The sequence below is a fragment of the Mustela putorius genome, unplaced genomic scaffold, assembly GCF_011764305.1.
Source record: "Mustela putorius furo isolate JIRA1106 unplaced genomic scaffold, ASM1176430v1.1 tig00003845_pilon_pilon_pilon, whole genome shotgun sequence".
NCBI lineage: Eukaryota > Metazoa > Chordata > Mammalia > Carnivora > Mustelidae > Mustela > Mustela putorius.
In genome coordinates, this window is record NW_025421998.1 from 92,430,538 (window position 1) to 92,438,716 (window position 8,179).

At 49.5% G+C, this 8,179-nt stretch overlaps 1 long non-coding RNA gene and 1 pseudogene across 1 annotated transcript; one reads left to right on the forward strand and one right to left on the reverse strand.

Moving 5' to 3' along the window:
• Positions 1–5,093: 5,093 nt before the first annotated feature.
• On the forward strand, positions 5,094–5,642 carry LOC123394833 (annotated as a pseudogene).
• Positions 5,643–6,427: 785 nt separating this feature from the next.
• On the reverse strand, positions 6,428–7,826 carry LOC123394834. Its single transcript, XR_006609554.1, has 3 exons — positions 7,400–7,826; positions 7,084–7,319; positions 6,428–6,625 (listed from the first exon to the last, which is right to left on the reverse strand). It is a non-coding gene; the product is annotated as an uncharacterized LOC123394834 (long non-coding RNA).
• Between the last annotated feature and the right edge of the window lie 353 nt (positions 7,827–8,179).

The following is an 8,179-nucleotide window of genomic DNA, read 5'->3' on the forward strand; positions in this document are numbered from 1 at the left end:
CAGATAAGCTCTTCTGACCTTGGGTTTGTCCTGGGAACACACCACAATTCTAAATCAGTTTAGTGGCTAAAGGAACACTGACTCGGGGTCGCCAAGGTTTTCAGAGTTTTCCCATCAGGTGCCTACTGAGGAAGGAAGCACGAGACAAAAACCAAACACTGGCACGCCAGAATCCAGAAACCTCCTTCCCAAGGTTAGACAGCGGCCAAGCTCCTCACTCCCCTACGTGGGCTGAGCCCGCGGGTTTGCGCGGCTGCGGGGCCCGGTGCTGTGCTCTTGGCGGCCACAGGGGGGCAGCACCGAGGGCGGGCACCCCGCCGGTTTCCGACCCTCCCCCAGCCCTTCCCGCCCCCCACCGTCCCTGTCCCCCGCCTTCCCCAGGCCCCACTCCCGAGCCCCGTGCGAAGGTTCTTCCTTGCCGAGGCGTGCCCTGGCGTTGAGAGTGTGCTCACCTTGGAGCCCGGGCCGCCGCTCCCTGGGTGGATGTGAACCCAAACGCCAGTCCGGTCCTCGGTGACGCCCCGCAGCGGGCAGGGCCCCGTAGAAGGCTGAGCACTCACAGCAGGCACTCCTCAGACGGTCTCTGCGGAGACGGAGGGCGACAGGGAGGACTGGGTGAGCGTGCGGGCGCTGGGCCGCCAGGTCAGCCGGTGTCCCCCTCGCGCGTCTCCTGCCCGCCCGCGGTTACAGAGAGGAGCAGACTCAGAGAGGTTGAGGGGCTGCCCCGCGTCACACAGCCACGGGGTGGTGGAGGCAGGGTTTGAACCTACCCCCACCCCAAAGGTCCTTGGGAAGCCACTTGTGTGGCGGGCATGTCCCTTGCCCAGCCCGCTCTGAGGCCAGCTCTGGCGAGGGAGGGTTGGGAGGGTGTCCGTGTGGGGGTGCGGGGCCACCCTGGCAAAACACAGGCAATTCTTTCTCGGGACACTTTTGTCTCCTTCATACGATTTCATTCAAATTAACCACAGCTGGTGGGGGTGAGGCAAATGACTTCTGTCCTTTTCCTTCGTCAAGGTCGGGCTGGAGCCTCCCCCAGAGGCCTTGGGGGAACCACAGCAGCTCCCTTCCCCCAAACCTCCAGCACTTTAAGACTGAGCATCTCCCGGGACCGGAGTCTCCCGGCCTTGTCGTCTGTGACTCCTCTCTGCACCATCTGACTGCGCCGTCATCTGATTGTAAACCGCTGGAGAGCAGGGATTGTGTTGGTGGCCTCTCCTGCCACACACGGCACCTGCTCCGAAGATGGTTCCCATGACAGCAAGATTGCCCACAGCGCCTGGAACCCGTGTGCCACCGCCAGAGGGGGCAGAGGCTGGTGTGGTCACTGTTCTTTAAGCTTTGGTGGCTATGCTGTGGTTTTAGAGGGACAGCAGAGATGAATCTTTAATATGCTTTTTTGTAGATGTTTTATTTATTTGACAGAGATCAAGAGTAGGCAGAGAGGCAGGCAGAGACAGAGGAAGGGAAGCAGGCTCCCTGCTGAGCAAAGAGCCCGAGGCAGGGCTCGATCCTAGGCCCCTGAGATCATGACCTGAGCGGAAGGCAGAGGCTTAACCAACTGAGCCACCCAGGCACCCCTTTAATGTCTTTGCTTCAGTTAAATGAGCTCACTCACATTCCCTCAGCGTGCGCGTCCTGCCTGGGCTGGGGGGTGGGGGGTGGCCCAGTGCAGTGAGGGAGAGCTGCCTCAGCCTCCAAAATGTCCTTCACACACAGAGTCCGCAATGGGGACATGGCTGAGTGGAAACCAGGCTGACTGGGCTTGGCCGCTGAAGGTTCCTGGGCCCGCCAGGATAACCGTGCTAATGTCACTGCATCATTCTGTAAAACATGACCTGGTTTTCAGAAAGGCCCACTGTCTGCTGAGTGCTCACACCAGGAGGGGGTGGAGGTGGGCGAGGGACCTGCCCTTTCTCTCTTCTTGGTCTGTAGCGTATGGGACTCAAGGTGGGGGCAATCTGGAAAGCCTCCTGCCACCTTCGTCAGAGATCCCTGCTCTCTGGAGGGGCAGCCTGGAGTGGACACATGCTGGATCTGGCTCCTGAGACTTGCCTGAGACTAGTCTGGGGCTGCCTCTACCGACCAGGAGGTGTGGAGCCTGGGCCACATTGCTAAACCTCTCCGACCCCAGGCTTCACCTCCCTAAAGTAGAAATCGCACCTGCCCTGTATCCCTCACAGTGTTTTGAGAATTGTACGGGTTAGACTTTCAGGGGTTAGAAATTATCTACCCCATTCTCACCACCCACGAGGCCTAGAGAGGTTAAGTAACATCTCCAGGGTCACACAGATAGTGGCAGAGCTAGAACTCAGGTCTGTGGCCCTCCTGCTCCCTGTTTATCCTCTTATCATTGCACGTGCCCTGCTTTATTTGTTTACTTGTTCATCTTCCTTGCAGAAGTGTAAGTTCCTAGAGGGCAGGGGTCCACTCTCACACTCCTTTGTTTCTGCAGCATCTGGTACATACAGACGGTGCTCAATAAATATGCGTTGAACTAAACTAACCTTGACTGCTAGTTCCAGCGCTCTTTCCTCTACCCATGCTGTCTCTGATCTTAGAAACCTGTACTTCCAGCTCAGTCTCCCACAAAGTATGAAAACTTGCAGATGTGTTAGAAAGATGCTCAACCACCTTCCCCTTCCCATTAGGGTCCTGTGGTTCATAGCACAGAATCCATCTGAGCAAATACATACACATAAGACAAAATTGGAATAAGGGTAACAACTAACATGAATAGAGAGGTGAGTAGGGCCAGGAACTGTGTTAAGTGTTTCATACATGAAGTGCCAGCCCCATGGTAAGTGCTTAAAAAAAGGTACTATTTGAGCACCTGGGAGACTCAGTTGATTAAGCCTTTGACTCCTGATCTCAGTTTAGTCCTTGATCTCAGGGCTGTGAGTTTGGGTCCTGCATTGGGCTCCACAATGGGCCTGGAGGCTACTTAAAAAAAAACAAAAACAAAACTATTACTATCTTCTTTAACTATAATGCGAGTTGAGAAGAATATTAGAGTATGCTAGCAGCTTCTGCCAGGATGCCCAAATTTCAGAGGTTAACAAAGTAAAGATCTTTTTTTTTAAGCTCATGCCATAGACTAAACGCATCAGTGATGGGGAACAGCTTTGCTCTGTCTGGTGCCTTTGGATGTAGCGGTTCACACTGGATGTGTTTCAGAAATTGTGGTAGATGGGAATGCCAGCATGCCTTTTCACTGTCCTTCTGGGCACACGGAAAGATTGTAGTTCCCAGTCTCTCTGCAGTTAGGTATGCAGTGACTTGCTTTAACCAAGAAAAAGCGACACATGTCATTTCCAGGTGAAAGCATTTTTTTTTTAAACTTACTTTTTAATTTTTTATAAACATATATTTGTATCCCCAGGGGTACAGGTCTGTGAATCACCAGGTTTACACACTTCACAGCACTCACCAAAGCACATACCCTCCCCAATGTCCATAACCCCACCCCCTTCTCCCAAACCCCCTTAAAAAACTTACTTTAAATTCAATTAATTAACATATAATGCGTTATTTGTTTCAGGGGGACAGGTCTGTGATTCATCAGTCTTATATAACACCCAATGCTCCTTACAACACATCCCCGCCTTAATGTCCATCACCCAGTTACTCCATCCCCCTTAGCCCTCCCCTCCAGCAGCCCTCAGTTTGTTTCCTATGATTAGGAGTCTCTTACGGTTTGTGTCCCTCTCTGGTTTCGTCGTTTCATTTTTTCCTTCTCTTTCCCTAAGATCCCCTGCCTTGTTTCTTGAATTCCACATATCAGTGAGATCATATGACAATTGTTTTTTTCTGATTGATTTATTTCACTTAGCATAATACCCTCTAGTTCTATCCACGTTGTTGCAAATGGCAATATTTCATTTTCTGATGGCTGAGTGATATTCCATTGTGTGTATATAATATATAGAACATAATGCATCTTCATTCATTCATCTGTTGATGGACATCTGGGCTCCTTCCATAGTTTGGCTACTGTGGACATTGCTGCTATGAACGTTGGGGTGCAGGGGATGCTTCAGATTACTACATTTGTATCTCTGGGGTAAATATCCAGTTGTGCAATTGCTGGGTCGTGGGGTAGTTTTATTTTCAACTTTTTGAGGAAGCTCTATGCTGTTTTCCAGAATGGTTGCACCAGCTCGCATTCCCATCCAGGTGGGAGCATTTAAGAACCAAAGCAGGGGCGCCTGGGTGGCTCAGTGGGTTAAAGCCTCTGCCTTCGGCTCAGGTCATGATCCCAGGGTCCTGGGATCAAGCCCCGTATCTGGCTCTCTGCTCAGCATGGCAGGGGGCTTGCTTTCTCCTCTCTCTCTGCCTGCTTCTCTGCCTACTTGTGATCTCCATCTGTCAAATAAATAAATAAATAAATTCTTAAAAAAAAAAAAAAAAGACCCAAAGCAGACTTCTTCAAATGTCCCCTCCTTTCCCCAACCATGACTTATTTGGAAGCTTCATAAGGTTGAGACATCCTGGAATGCTAAGCCGCTATGTAGAGGATGGGTTTCCTGGACGGTTCTCGATCTGCAGCAAACTGTGTGTGTGAGAAATCAAGCCTCTGAGACTTGCGCCGACCATAGCCTGTCTTCCCCTCCACAAGCCAGGGGCCAGCCAGGAGGTGGCACGCACGCTGCCCACAGACCACTGGCCGGGACAGTCGTGGGAGGCTGAGCAGGGCAGTCTAGTCGATTCTGTGCATTGGTGTCACCGATCAATTTTGGAAAATTCTTCACCTTTACCTAAATAATTTCTCCGGCCTCACCCATCTTTTCTTCTCTCTTCCCGGGACTCCAGCGAAGGCTGTTGGATATTATCACATGGGTCTCTAATGCTTTATCTTTTTTTGTTTGTTTTTTTTGTCACTTGTACCAACAAAGCCGGGATTACACTGGATCTGTAAATCAGTGTGGAGACCTATGCCATCTTAATAATGTGACTATTCCATTCAACAGTGTAGATCTCTCCATTTTTAAAAAGTCTTTTAAACATTTCAGAAACTTGTTACAAGTTTTAAGGGTGGAATTTCTGCATATATTTTTAAAAAACTTATCCTCAAGCGTTTTCAGGTGGCCAGGAAGATGGCAGACGTGCAGGCTGAGCACATCAACTGAAAGCAGTGAACCATCTTTCAAAATAAGAAGTGGGTCCTGCTTGGAGGAACTGGCAAGGAGAAGCTCCTGTGATCCTACAAAAACATCGGTTTGGGCTCCAAGATGCCCAAGGAGGCCACTGAGAGCACCTTGATGAGACAAGAGGGACAAGAGACGCCCCTTTCCTGGCAATGTCTCCATCCAAGGGTGGATTCTGTCCAGTGTGGTGACCACGGTGAAGACACAGAGGACCTCTGTCATCTGCCGAGACTACCTCTGCTACCCCCAAAACTACAAGCTCTTTGAGAAAGGACATAAGCGTATGTCTGTGCACCTGTCCCCTGCTGCAGGGATGTCCAGATCGGCGACATCATTGCAGTGGACGAGTGCCGGCCCTTGAGCGAGACTGTGCATTTAAAGGTGCCCAAGTCACCAGGGCTGCTGGCACCAAGAAACAATTCCAGAAGTTCTGAGATTAGACATTTGCCCACATCCCCAAAGAAAATAATTTCCCAACTAAAAAAAGAAAAACTTATCTTCAAATAATTTTTTCATGCTTCTACAATTAAAAAAAAAATATTTCACAGTCCAACTGTTTGTCACTGGTATAAAGAAATAGAATCAATTTTTGTGTATTGACCGTTCCTCCTACAGTCTTGCCAGATTGACGTGCTAGCTTGAGTAGATCTTTTTGCAGACTGCTTAGGGTTTGTAATGGCAGGATTATGGCACGTTTTATTAAAGCATAACATGGGGCATCACCTTTCCGGCTCCTGAGATCAATTTCCCTATCTCTCTGTCCAGCTGCTAAGCCAATGCTATGTATTCTCTCTGGTTTAGACGTTACAGCAGGACCTCGCTTTCAGGGACTGGTGTCTGTATGAATCGGGATAGCTTAGTTGTTACAATAAACAACCCTAAAATTGCAGAGTCTTAAATATAATAATAATGCTCGTAAATCTAGGGAATGAGCTGAGGTTGCTGGCGTGGGGGTGGGTGGGGGGATGGGGCCACTGGGTGAGCGGCGGTGAGGACGACACGGGATGTGACGAGCACTGGGTGTTCTACCCAAAGGATGAATCACCAAATTCTGCCCCCAAATTAAGAATACACTGTAGAGGGGCGCCTGGGTGGCTCAGTGGGTTAAAGCCTCTGCCTTCGGCTCGGGTCATGATCCCAGGGTCCTGGGATCGAGCCCCGCATCGGGCTTTCTGCTCAGCGGGGAGCCTGCTTCCCCCTCTCTCTCCGCCTGCCTCTGTGCCTACTTGTGATCTCTGTCAAATAAATAAATAAAATCTTAAAAAAAAAAAGAATACGCTGTATGTTAACTAACTTGAAATAAAACAAAAAAGTTATAAGACCATTAAAAATCTATATATAACAAAAATACTTATTTCTTGCTCTTTTGTGGTTTTGTCCCATGTGGGTTTATGAGGCGGTCACTCAGTGTCCTGGGCTGCTTCTGTCTGGAGGCCCCACCGTGTCTAGGCCCTCAGAGTCCTTCATTGGATCTTCCTCATCTGGCCAGAAATGGAGGGAAGAGAATGTGGATAAATGCGTGACCGTTTTTTTAGGGCCCTGTTCCGGTCATATTTTTCTGCAGAGCAAGCGAGGATTTATAATCTAGCTGTGTGTTCAGTAAGAGGAGGGACTTGGCTTTGGGGTTTATGTGGCCAGTCTTTGCCAGATGTAGTATTAAGGCCATTTTACAGTTAAGGAAACTGAGGCTCAAGAGAGTAAGGAATTTCCCAGCTTTCACGGGTCATGGACAACAGCTCCTGGAACTGAGCCCGAATACGGCAGACTCCCACGCTCCCGAATCCTATGCTGTCAATACAACCTTCTCTCTTATGCCTCCCTCCCCGGTTCCTGGGCTAGCTTTCTTTTCTTTTCTTTTTTTCATTTTTAAAAAATGTTATTATTTTTAATTTTTTATCCTTTCTCAAGTTTTCATTTAAATTCCGGGTAGTTAACTTACAGTGTAGTATTAATTTCAGGTGCAGAACTCAGTGAAGCTTCAGTTCCATACGACACCCGGGGCTCAAGGCCTGTGCTCTCTTCAGACCGGAGCTGTTTCGATTTCCTCCCAGCTCGGCTTCCTCCCGACGGCCGGGTTTTCCTTCTGGCCTTTGAGCTACCTGCTGGTGCTTTGTGTTCTCCCGAGCAGCCGGGTCCACAGGCTTAGTCTGCAATGGGTAAGGATCCTGAGAGCCACTGTAATAAAACATAAGACATTTAAACAGAACAGAAGAAGACACAAAAGCTGATGTCAAGTGTTATCCTTCCAGGAGTACCTGTCCTCCTGCGTTGTTTCAGACGTGCTGTCACACGCCAAAGTCTCGTGAGAAAGGACTGCGGGGCTCCTCTAGATCGGCACCTGTAAAACCACAGTGGAAACCTGGAGTTGGATGGTCTCACGATACAGGCTGTCCAGCTCCTCGATGTTTCTTCCCTACGGAATGGGGATTAGGGTTGTCGCTGGGCAGGAGGTTTTTTCCAACTTCAAGCGGTGCCAGAAGCGTAATGGAATTAGATCTTCTGAGGGAGATCTGCTGGAAGAAAACAGATCTCCCAAGGGGAGCTTTGCACGGCCCAAGTGGGACATACTGTGAAGGCGGGGGGTGGTCCAAGGCATCTGCTTTGAATCTCAGTATGGGGGCACCTGGGTGGCTCAGCCGGTTAAGCATTTGTCTTGGGCTTGGGTCATGATCCCATGTCCTGGGATCGAGCCCTGCCTCAGGCTCCCTGCCCAGGGGCGTGTCTGCTTCTCCCTCTCCCTCTGAGATCTTTCTTGCTTGAGCTCTGTCTCAAATAAATAAATAAAACCTTAAAAACAACAAAAAAAAAGCTCAGTCCTGACAGAAAGGAGGGACTGAACAGGTAAGCTCAAAGGTCATGAGGTCACGAGGCCACCATCCCATTAGTGTCATATCTATACTTTGCCTTTAGTGTATTCTCTGGTTTTCCACATATTTAATATTTGCTGAGGCTTAAGTATTCTAGGTGATTGTTCGAAAACAGTGAAGTCAGACTCATAAAGAACATATACCTGGTTGTTTGGGGGAGGCTCCTGG